Consider the following 13,216-nt stretch of genomic DNA (forward strand, 5'->3'; position numbering starts at 1 on the left):
CAACCATATGGTGGAATTGATTCATGACTAGAGATGTATTCCATCTTCCATTCACAGGGTCAATTAAGCTCACAAATTTTCTATTAATTCCACTGTGGTCTGTCTGAAGAGTCGTTGGGCCCAGCCATGGATCTCATAAATGTTGGTAGACCAGCCGTTAGCTATATATAATCATTTGGGCTCCTTTTAGGTCTGATCTGACCTCAAGGATGCATTTCCAGATTAGTGAATCACTATTCTTCTTCTTAATACTCAGAAAGAGTTTATGATGCCAATGTATTTATGAGATAATAGATCTGTCCATAGACGTCCTCTTTCATTGAGAAAGCATCAAGCAAGTTTCATAACAACAACTTTGTTTATAATATTAACATCTGGAAGGAATTAATATCGAGTCCTCCCTTTTCCTTTTTCCTATGAAAGTTATTTCAATTGTGAAGATAAATATGAGGTTGTCAAGATTAGTAATCCCACCAAAAGTCATGTGCCATGGCGTTCACTTGAGAGAAAATGTTGTCAGGAGTTGGGTTGCCATGAAATAGGATGGGATAGTCGTAATGGTTGATTTGATAAGAAATTCCCTTCTTGCGCGTGCATTGCACGTGAGAAAATTTTCTTCATATTAATTGTTTGAACTTCCCTTCCTGCGCGTGCGTTGCACATGAGAAAATCTTCTACATATTAATTATTTAAATTTTAAATATATCATAATTAAGATAGAAATTGAGAATTAATAAAAGTAACAATATGATTAAAAATAAACTTAAATGCTTGTAGTAAATGTATACATATATTGCACGTGAAATTTTGAAATTACAACAACAACAACAATTATTATTATTGTTAACATAAATAAAAAAAAATTTATTTTAACAAGTGTTTTTATTTAATATGATGAATATATAACATTAGAAATGTTCCAAAATGTTTTATTTCAATTATGATATCATGAGTTTCTTTGAAAAGTTGGATCGTTGATCCACCATCTAGATAAGAAAATAGATTAATTTGCTTTGGGATTAGTTTTAAATTATATATTTCATCTACATTATATAAATAATTTTTATCTATTACAATTATATTTTTTAATATATCATATATTTTATTTACTTTAATATCTTATTATTTAATTATGACATTATTTATTAACCAATTTGACCCTAAATGTTTAAATTGCTTACCCACCACTGGGAGGGAAGAAAATAGTTTTATTTTCAAACTACTTTTCAAAATATTTATATTTATACTATTCAAATTAATGTTGTGAATTTAATTAATAGAATTTAATGATGAGAAAAGTATATCTTAAATATAGAATTTAATGAGAGAATATACCTTAAATATGAGATTTAATGAGAGAATAGGAAAGAGTTTTATTTACAGTTAGTCTTAAATTTTATATTCCATTTTCATCATTAATAAAAATATTTCTTATTTATCATACTTATTATTGTTTAATATGTCAAATATATGATATTATAATTGTTCCATTTTTTTAATATCTACATTATTATGCATTTTATCTATTTTTGAATTTTATTATTTAACTGTGGCAACATGGATTGGCCCATTTTACCCAAAATGGTTTAATTTCTTACCACCGCCTAGTTGAAAACACTATTTTTGTAGGTAGATTTTAAAAGTACAAGTTTTTATATTATCAGAATTATTAATTTATTATGATGGATTTAATTAGTAGAATTTAATGATGAGAAGAAACAAAAATGACTTAAATATATGATTCAATGAAGATGAATGCGAATGAATACCTTAAATGTTGAGATTTAATGAGAGAAAATTGAATGCATTGATTATCTTAAAATTACCTATTTTCAACTCATTTAATACCAATAACCGATTACCCTATAAATATTTCTTATTTATCATAATTATTATTGTTTAATATGTTGAATATATAATTTTAAAAATGTTATTTTATTAATTTCTATATTTTTTGTATTTTATCTATTTGAATTTTATTATTTAATTGTGGCAACATGGATTGGCCCATTTTGACCCAAAATGATTTAATTTCTTACCACCGCATAAATGAAAACACTATTTTTCTAGATACATTTTTTATGTTATTGGAATTGTTAATTTATTATGTATGATTTAATTAATATAATTTAATGATGAGAAGAAACAAAAATGACTTAAATATATGATTCAATGAAGATGAATGCAAATGAATACCTTAAATGTTGAGATTTAATGAGAGAGAATTGAATGCATTGATTATCTTAAAATTACCTATTTTCAACTCATTTAATACCAATAACCGATTACCCTATAAATATTTCTTATTTATCATAATTATTATTGTTTAATATGTTGAATATATAATTTTTAAAAATGTTATTTTATTAATTTCTATATTTTTTGTATTTTATCTATTTGAATTTTATTATTTAATTGTGGCAACATGGATTGGCCCATTTTGACCCAAAATGATTTAATTTCTTACCACCGCATAAATGAAAACACTATTTTTCTAGATACATTTTTTATGTTATTGGAATTGTTAATTTATTATGTATGATTTAATTAATATAATTTAATGATGAGAAGAAACAAAAATGACTTAAATATATGATTCAATGAAGATGAATGCAAATGAATACCTTAAATGTTGAGATTTAATGAGAGAGAATTGAATGCATTGATTATCTTAAAATTACTTATTTTCAACTCATTTAATATCAATAACCAATTACCCGCTAAATATTTATTATTTATCATATTTATTATTATTTAATATGTCGAATATATAATGTTAAAAATGTTTCCTTTTTTAATTTCTATATTTTTTTGCATTATATCTATTTTTGAATTTTATTATTTAATTGTGACAACATGGATTGACCCAAAATGGTTTAATTATTTCTTACCACCACCTAGATGAAAACACTATTTTTTAGGTAGATTTTAGAAGTATAAGTTTTTATGTTATTGGAATTATTAATTTATTACGTATGAATTTAATTAATAGAATTTAATGATGAGAAGAAACAAAAATGCCTAAAGTGTATGATTCAATGAAGATGAATGCAAATTAATACCTTAAATGTTGAGATTTAATGAGAGAAAATTAAATGCATTGATTATCTTAAAATTACCTATTTTCAACTCATTTAATATCAATAATCGATTATCCTATTTACCCTCATTTTTTTTATCAATAAATTTAAATATAGAGGAATTAATTTTGTCCTTAAAAAATTCCAAAAATATTTTTGAGACTTCTTTTTCAAGTAGTATACATAGATTTAGATTTTTGCACTTTTCGATAATGAAATACTAAGTCCCCGCCTTACTTCCGGGTTTGAGAATAGGAGTGCCTACATATACCTCCTTATCGTTCATGCAAGCCACTGCCAAATTTTGAACAATTTATTTCCTTATTCTTGTATGGACATTAATTTCTGCTGAAAAAGATGACAGATTTCTCCAAATTTATTTGTTGACAAGACACTATGCCAAAGTTGTCCCAAAAATTAAAATGACATCCACAATTAAACATGGGATGGTTAAATTTGGCATAATCTCTTGCTAACATTGAAACCACAGGCGTTTGAGGCTTGAAAGTATGACAAACCCCGCTTTTGAAGATTCCAAAAAACAAAAAGAAATCCCACTCAACCCGCTTTAATAAATCTAATTTAGGCAATATCTCCACTCGCATGTCCCTATCTTCCTAGTGTTGACTTTTGACTTCAACTCGAGAAAATTAAGAACTTTTTTACAAGATTCCCTCAAAACGTAACTCCCAAAACCAGCTCATCAATTAATATACCAGAGTAGAGTAACCGACTCCAATTACAATTCAATTCTATATTTTGTCTACAATTAACACCCAATCAACTCTATTTACAATTCTTTGCGTTTCACTTCATATTCCAAAACGTATGCATGCAGGCGTGCGAATGTCTCGTGATTTAAGCAAATTGAAAAGCAAGGTGTGAATATAAATTAGTTACAGACCTATTCTCCTTATTGCGGAACTTGCCTTACGTACCCATCACCAAGCAAACATACAAAACAAAACAAAGAAGCAAGGATTAAGGAGAGATCGATCGAGATGGTAGCTTCTAACATTTGTTACTTGGTCGTCCTATTATTAGCAACCTTGTTGATTGGCGGAGTTGTAGTCTCCAGCCACCAGGTTCCCATCAAGGAAAATGCTGCGTGTGATGGTGTTCTTCTGTCTATAGGATACAATTGTTGGAGTTACATTCAGTATCCTGGGCCCAAGACTCCACCATCACGAACATGTTGTAGTATTGTGAGGAATGCTAACATGCCTTGTGTGTGTGCAAGTGTTACTGAGCAAGAAGAGACTCACATTAGCATGGAGAAGTTGGTCTATGTGGCATTTATGTGCGGCAACCCACTTTCCCATGGTACCAGATGTGGAAGTAAGTATGCATGCATCGGTATCAAAGCTTATAACTAACCATCATGCTTTTTCGGTATCATATATAGTTAGACTCTATATACGTGTGTGTGTGTGTGAGAGTGAGAGAAGCCAATTAATATGTTTTTTATGACAGTTACCAATGTGCAATGAGATTTATTGATTGGGCATTTCTTTCATATAAGCATTGGCATTCAGGTGAAACGTAGGAGTGCAATTTGGATTGGCCCAGATTAAACCTGTTTATAGGTCAAGTTTTAGACTAGGTCCATTTAAATTTTGGCAAAAGTTAAACCCGAACCCGGCCTATGAACAGATCTGGCCCAGATTAATCTTTTACATTGTTTTGAGTTCGGCACTTAGGTTGGGTCCTTCAAATTTTGACAGAGCACAATTTGAATCCGCTCAAATTGCACCCCCTAGAATCGCCCAGCAAAAAGGGCCTGCACTGGCCGCCTAGGTAACACTTAGGTTATACCTTGATAACAATGATATATAAGTATTTTTTATGGGAAAATCTATGATGTGGAAAAAATATATAGTATGAGAAGGTTTTGACCAATCAAAACCCATCCATGAATATTGACAAATAACACCTGATTGACTACCACATTTATGATTTTATTTGATTGGTCAAAAAAAGTTTTGCAAATATCATATCTTTTTAATATTATGGTCGAACCTTTTTTTTTATTTGTTAAATATGATATTCTTTTAAGAATTATTCTATTTTAACTTACTTGTACATGCATTAAAATTAGTTGGTTGCTCATTGCTTCGCTATTTTTCTATTTCAGGTTACACCGTCCCATGACGAAAAATGACAAGGACAAAACAAATAATATGTCGCCGTAGCTGATCAATAAATAAATAAATGTTGTATGAGAAATCAAACCATCAATGTACCCTTTCAACTAAATACATCGATGGTATTATATAAATTTTTATAACTGCTTCATTTGTTAGCATTAATTGCAGTTTCATTTGTATGGGACTACAACTATGAGCGAGTGCATAACAAACTTTACAGCCTTTTGTTGGGAATATCTCTCTAATTATATGATTTGTTTTAGGGGAGATATTTTCAATGCAAGGTTATAAGGGGTTGACAGAAGTCGAACTCTTCCCCAACCATGACGTTGCCAACCACAAAGGATAACTTAATAATAAAACATTTGTTTTATTAACATATAAACAGTTAACAATTCACTTCTATTTTAATTAAAATTATATTATCAAAAGTGAAGTTCAAAATAATTATTGATGTCAAGTATAATTGGGTTAGACCCAATTATCCAAATTAACAATTAGTTTCATTCTGGGTGTACTTTATACAACTGATTAATAATTGATTAGGCACTACTCCATCTTGGCCCCTTTTACCGTTTTTTCCTGCCAAAATGAAAAATGGCAATTCAATTTAACACTGTTTTCAAAATTGGATCGGATTAGATGGTTGGACCGAAAAAACTGGGAACCAATCATCTGATCAGTTTTGTTTTTCTTCAAAATCGTTTTTTTCTCTAAAATCGTTGATTTTGGTTAACAAACCGTTAAACCGATCAATTAACTGTTTGAATCATTCAAACGGTTTTGACCGCTTTTTAATTTTTTTATTTTTTATCAGAACGGGCCAGTCGTTTGGGCCAAACGGTCAAACCATTCAAACCGGTAATGGACCCCTGACCAGTTCAGTCACCGGTTTGGTTTTAAAAAACATGCAATTTAATACCTCTTTTAATTAATTTATGTGTTTTTCACTTCATGCAAAATTTGGAAACGCATTCACTTAAACAAACTTCTCGTTACCGGAGCAGATTCTAGAGTAATGGTGTTCTGAACTTTTGATACCATCTGAGTTGAGATGGGCTCCCTATACCTCCAGAGTAGTGTATTTGTTATGGGAAGATGTTCTGTGGCTGCGTTTGATTGTAATGTAAACACAAATATGTGTACTATATTTTTATCTATTTTTCGGTTCATGAATACAAGTACGGTTCATATTTTAAATCATTTTTGCATTCATCATGTTTGTTTAAAATCGGTACAAAGGTGTGGGCCCATCTCCAAAACTCATAAAACCCCAACCCAGTTGAAGGCTACAACACTAGACCTTACCAATGAAACGGTTGACCCCTTCAGATTAGTTGGCACTTTTATACTGATTGATTGATTTCAAGTTTTTTTTTGTATTATTATTATTATTATTTTAAAATAAGGTAACTTTATTAAGAAAAAATAAAGTATACAGAGGAGCCTGGACCTAGCAATCCTTATAAATAGGGGATTTCCCCTTGAGGGGGTCCTTTCTAAAACATTTCACCCTCATTTGATGCTCTGCAACCGTTTCCATTAGCATTCGAATCCAACTTTCAGAACCCACAAACCAGTAATATTATATAAAGATATAAGGCTCAGTTTGGAAAGAGTACAAATACAAACATGCACAGTATAAATACATACAAAATATGTTATTATTTATTCAAATTAATATATTATTATAATTCAAATTAAATCATTAATTAATAAAATATATAAATATATAACTAATTTACAAAATATATGGGATCCATGAGAATGTAGAAAATCCATGCATCCAAGCGTCCGAGAAACAAATCATATTCAACTAATATATTTTAGTTACTGATTCAATTATTTATATTTTATTATTTTTGCTAATGGGTATGTAACTTCTTAAAAATTATTAATGTAAGTTATGTTAATTTTGTAAATGATACATTTTTGTTTCTATAAATAATAAATATGACATAAATTAGTGTAAATTAAATTATTAAATAATAATTTAAAGAAATATATAATTTAATTTAAAATATATCTGATGCATTAGAATTTTTAAGATACATATCATATTATATGTAATTCATAAATTTTAATTACTAAAATAATTACGTTAGAATTTTTATTTCTATAAATTATGAAAAAAATTCAAAACATTATTTTTTTCACATAAATTGTCGATGGATTAATGAATTTGATATATCATTCATAAATACATCTCAGTTTGTTTGGAAAAAACCACGAATCTACTAATATATACAACACAAAGCATCATAGATCCAATAACAAATCAACATATCCTTACATTTCAAACACCAAGATATGTAGTTCAAGAATCAAATGAAAGAAGTTTATTATTCTTTTCTTGATTCCAATTTTTTTTTTCTTCCGCCTTTTCAGTGTAATAACTCAAGAATTTTTTGAGATAGAAACTGCCTTAGGCGTCTGGTATGAAAATGGAATCTATGAAGAAAATATGCTGAAAAGGTGAAACCGCGAAACCATCAAAGCATAGATCATTCCATTGGCACGCCGCCCGTCAAATTAAGTGGGGCCTATCTAATAATTCCAATTTGGTAATTAATCTTGGACCAGAAATAACTTTCTAGGCGTTTTGTTTTCCCACGTTTGAGTGTATCCTAATTTGGAAATCTCACGCTATGGTTGAACAGTAGGGCTGGCAATTTTGACTCTAATTCATTTCATCCATCCAATCCATTCATCTGAAATCCATCCAGACCCATCCAATCTTTCGGTAGGTTATTATGGGTCGAGTAACTCATTAAGGTCAATGGAAAAAGGGTCAGGGTGAGTTGGGTCGAGGGTACCCATTAGGGTCCGGATGGGTTGGGTCGAGGGTACCCATTAGGGTTCGGATGGATTGGGTCAAAGTCATTTCTATCCATACTTGCCAAATCTCAAAAAAAAAAAAAAAACAATAGTTGAACTAATTCAAATTCAAGCCTCTTAATGCATTTACATCTCATTACAATTTCAAACCACCATGCCACGTCATTTTAGAATTAAAAGTAAATTATAATAGATTTTATTTTTTCATGTTCACATGCAATTTTACACAAAAGCAGTTTTACAAAAGCAATTTTATAAAGTAATTTTATGAAAAGGACTTTTATAAAAGCACTTTTACAAAAGTAATTTTACACGAAATCACTTTTATTAAAGTGTTTTTATGAAAATATTTTATGAAAGCATAAAAGCACTTTTATAAAAGTACTTTTATGAAAGCACTTTTATGAAAGCATGAAAACACTTTTATAAAAGTGCTTTTACGAAAGTATTTTTATGAAAGCACTTGTACAGAAATACTTTTACAAAAGTACTTTTGTGAAAGCACTTTTATAAAAATTATGCCTTTTTTGCTATTTTCTATAATTTTTTGTATTTTTCTACATTTTTGGTATTTTTTCTACATTTTCTGAATTTTATGGTATTTTTCTACAATTTGTTGGTGCTTTTCTGCATAATTTTTGCATTTTTCTAGTGTTTTCATGCATTTCTTGCAATTTTCTAGTGTTTTTTTTGCATATTTTCTGATTTTTCTGCAAAAGTTCTGAATTTTCAACATTTTTTAGTTTTTTTTTCATTTTTCATAATTTTCTGGTATTTTTTGTATTTTTCTGAATTTTATGTAATTTTTGTTTTTTTTTTGTATTTTCTGCATTTTTCCTATTGTTTTCTACATTTATCTACAATTTTTGTATTTTTGGGTATATGGGTTGGCCTGACTCGCTTTTATCACATGGCAGTCTTGAGAGAGATTATTCTCTTAAAAATTATTATTTCGAGTATACGGGCCGTGCCAATCCTTTTTTTGTATTTATAGGCAAAGGTAGGTGGGTTAGTATGGGTGAACATGATTAAGGGTCAATATGGATGAATCAAGTGGGTCAATATGGATGGATTAGGGTGGGTTATGAGCCTTTAACAAGGATTGATGATGGGTCATGGTGGGTTGGTGGGTCAATATGGGTGGATTGGCATTCAACCCTTACCCAACCCACCCCACTTGAATATACAAGGTTGTAGTCTTCAACCATGGATGATAAAACCTCACTCACCATTTGTTGTGATTAGTAGGGGTGTAAATCGATTGAATTCGAATTGAATCAAACAATATTTGAATTCAAATCTGATTAGAAAATTTGATATATATTAATGCTCAAATTTAAATTCGATTAAATATTTGAATATTTGATATTCGATTCAAATTTGACTTATTAATTATTTTAAGTAATTAATAAATATATAAAGCAAATATTTTATTATATGAAATATATAAATATATAAGATTTATATAATTTAATTATTGTATCTAAATTCAATTTGATTATGTTAAATCTCAAATTTAAAATCAGATTTTTGAATACCATTGACACTCCTAATGGTTAGTTTCATGTTTCAACCTCTTTAATGGAGTCTAGTAGTCATTGCTACTTGGGTGACTTGACTCACAATTGACAACCAATGCAGGGGCTGAGCCAGAAATGTTTTATAAGGGGGGCCAAAACCTAAATGAAGTATGGATGGACCCATCCATAGGGGGGCCAATCATTGAGGTGGAGAGTGGGGGAAGGAAAAATTTACATAAAAACTGTATTGTTGTAAAGATTTTCTGAACCATAGGGGGGTCCCCTGGGTCCCCCCTGGCTCCGCCCCTAAACCAATGGTTAGTTACTGAGGTCTATTCAGTTTGTAGTCACAATCAAAATCCTTTAGAATTAGAATTAGAATGGTTTACTTACTCACACAGTTTATTTGTTCCAGACAGGAATTAGAATGAAAATTGAAATTAACTAAAATTCCTCGAATAGAAAAATGCCATTAGGATTCTGAATCCATCCAACCAAACAGTTGGAATTGGAATGACCCATCATTCTAATTCCAATTCTAAGTCTCTATTCCTCCAAATCAAACAGACCCGGATTCTCACTACCCTTTCATTCTAACAATGGCAACCCTCAAATACTACTTGTTTGTCACCACACACAATGAACTAGACCAGACTCGTAACGTAATCTACCATTTCATTCCGGGATTAAATGTAACGTATAATATATATGATTACAAGTTTCTCTAAGGTGGAGCCAATTTCATGGTGAGATAACAACGTGGCAGCGAATTTGACCCACGTCCCCTTTCCTAGCTCTATATATGGCGGCCATGAGCAGCCCAACGATTGCACCAAAACCAAATTTTGAGAGACAGAGTGAGAGAGAGATTGAGGAAAGGAAAGAAGAGAGTAAGAGATAATGGCAGGTTATAAGTATGGTTGCTTGGCCTTGGCAGTGTTGCTGGTTGCCGGAATTCTAATTTCCGGCCACCAGGTCTCTGCACAAGGTTGTGAAGGTGATCTTGAGGGTTTAGTGGAACAATGTGAGCAATTCGTTCAGAAGCAGGGGCCACAGGTTCCACCATCGCAAGCTTGTTGTGATGTTGTGAAGAAGGCTAATATTTCATGTGTATGTCAACACATCACCAAGGAGGTGGAGCAGATGATAAGCATAGATAAGGTCTTCTACGTCGCCAAATACTGTGGCAATCCGATTCCCCAAGGAACCCAATGCGGAAGTAGTAAGACTCAATCTCTTTAGCCAATCCATCATCAGTTATCTCATTTAATTTGTCATTCTCTTCCTTTCTCCTAATTAACAAGAAATCCTAATAACTTTGTCTTCTGTAAAAATTACTTTGGTTCATTAAATAATGTTTGTTCTTTTGGTTTCAGGTTAACTGCACAGTTCCATGGGAATGGAGTTGATGAGTGAAGTAAAAGGAATAAAGAAAACTATTAATTTGTAGTCTTAATAAATGAAGTGGGCAAGATTTTGTATGAGAAACAACCATTTCCGTTTGTTCTATGTACCCACACTTGCTAATATATAGTTCTCATATTTTATTTTCATTCAAGCATTTTGTATTTGGGAAAATACTATATGACCACGTAGAGGGTCGGATATCAAAGTGGGCTATATGAGCGATCCATCCGTGGGATGTGAGTCCAATATACTCCATCCTACTCCTCAATGAGACACTCCGGATCCCCACCCTGCCCATGCCTACCCACAATACATCATTCCTATGAATTGGAAATTTCTCCCCCTGTATAATACTATGTAGAGGATAAGATGTTCTTCATGTGTGACTGTAATAAATATGGGCAGGATTCTCGTGGACAATAAATCCGGGGCTCGAATAAAACTTATTCGATCCCTTAATTAATTAAAGTGAATAATTAATTAATCACTTAGACTGTTAAACGAGGGAGTTCTCCTAATCCCTTTCATTCCGGCTCACACCGACCTTATAGGGACATCTTACCGTGCATTTAGAACATCTCTGGTATTTATATATTATTATTTATTGAAGATGTTTCTAGTGTACGGTGAGATATGGCTACAAGGTCATTATGAGACGCCTTATGCCAGAAACAGATCTCAATTCGCCAAGCTGATATCACAACCATACATGTCGTATAAGATTCCCTCAAAAAACAAAATTTTACACTTTTACCGCAACTTGGTTTTACTGTTGCGATAAAACATTAAAACCACGAAATCAAAGCCTTAGATCAGTTCGATGTATTATTATGCCCCATGATGAGTGCACAGTGTCTGAGGACTCAACCCCGAAAATTTACACTAGGAATAGTGGATAGTGTTAGTGTCCCCTTTTCTAAGTTGTTTTTATCTATGAAGATAGTTCAACTTCATTGTCACGAAAATTAATCTTTATTTTGTAGTTGTGGAAGATAGTTCATTAGTAGAGTTTTGATAACTTCTGTATTAGCGATTTAATTTCTATTTGCCTGATTTAATTTCTAGATATGTTGAATAAATTATTGGATATTCTGGCTCCACTGTATTCATTGGTTTCTTAAGTGTGTGTGCGCATGCCTCTTACTTAAAACATTGATTTCACCCGGATTGCTACCATCTAAAATATTAAACACGCTTTGGTAACTATAAATTTTATTGATACAGCCATCACAGACATGTTTTTGGATGGTTTAGATGGTAGAAGCTATAGGTGCAAGGTGAGCAGGCTTGGGTTGAATTATTATTAAAATTTCACGTAAAAATTCTATATGCGTCTCTTAATAATTAATAATAATATTAACAGTAGAATCACGCAAGCATGCAAGAAGAAACATCAACAGCAGCTTCATATTGATTGATTCTCCAAACACCTTCAATTCCCATAAATAATTATAGCTGTTGATTTTTAATAGCTACCCAAACTATATAATCTATGAATTAATCCAAGTTTTTAAACTCGATCGATATCAGTCGTTTCATTAATTACTATAAAACGTTTTAAGCTCTGGTAAATAAGATGAAATTCATTTGTAATATACAATTATTAAGGACCTAGCTTCTATGCTTAAAATTAATTATCACAAATATTAGTGTTGATGAAATGGATGAATCAACCCTCAGATAAGCATTTACCTAATCGCGGATTGGATGACCCCTGTTGTGAGAGTTTGATCATTTTTCAAGCTTCTCAGTACGTTAATTGTATGGGTAACAATTAGACTTATTCATGGACTGGGGTGGGCCGGGCTTTTACTCTTCATAAACATAATTTTGTTAGGATCGAGCCCGAAGCCCGACCTAACAGAAGAAAGAACTCACCGCCAGTGACTGTGCTTGTCGGTGCTGAGTTAACGTCTATCAGAGAGAGAGAGAGAGAGAGAGAGAGAGAGGATTTACCAGCTAGTGCTCAGTTCGTGGTGAGATGCAATTTTGATAGTGAAAAGAGGAGTCAATTCACGTTCGAGAGAGAGGGAGATGACTCACCACCGGTGCCTGTGTTCGCTGCCTCGCCGATGTCTAAGATTTGAAAGAGAAGTGAGAAGAGGAATGAGGGAGAGAGAGAGAGAGAAGGCTCACCATCAGTCTGCCGGAGTTGTTGCGCTGGTGAATATTCGCCAGTTCTGCGACTACTTGAGAGTGTGAGGAGGATGTGAAGAGAAGAGAG

At 31.7% G+C, this 13,216-nt stretch overlaps 1 long non-coding RNA gene across 1 annotated transcript; it reads left to right on the forward strand.

The window, feature by feature from the left end:
• Positions 1-10,414: 10,414 nt before the first annotated feature.
• Positions 10,415-11,138, forward strand: LOC148790153 (uncharacterized). The gene is made up of 2 exons (XR_016078766.1): positions 10,415-10,807; positions 10,962-11,138. It is a non-coding gene; the product is annotated as an uncharacterized LOC148790153 (long non-coding RNA).
• The last annotated feature ends 2,078 nt before the right edge of the window (positions 11,139-13,216 follow it).

The sequence above is a fragment of the Nelumbo nucifera genome, chromosome 7, assembly GCF_055504915.1.
Source record: "Nelumbo nucifera cultivar China Antique chromosome 7, China Antique-T2T, whole genome shotgun sequence".
NCBI lineage: Eukaryota > Viridiplantae > Streptophyta > Magnoliopsida > Proteales > Nelumbonaceae > Nelumbo > Nelumbo nucifera.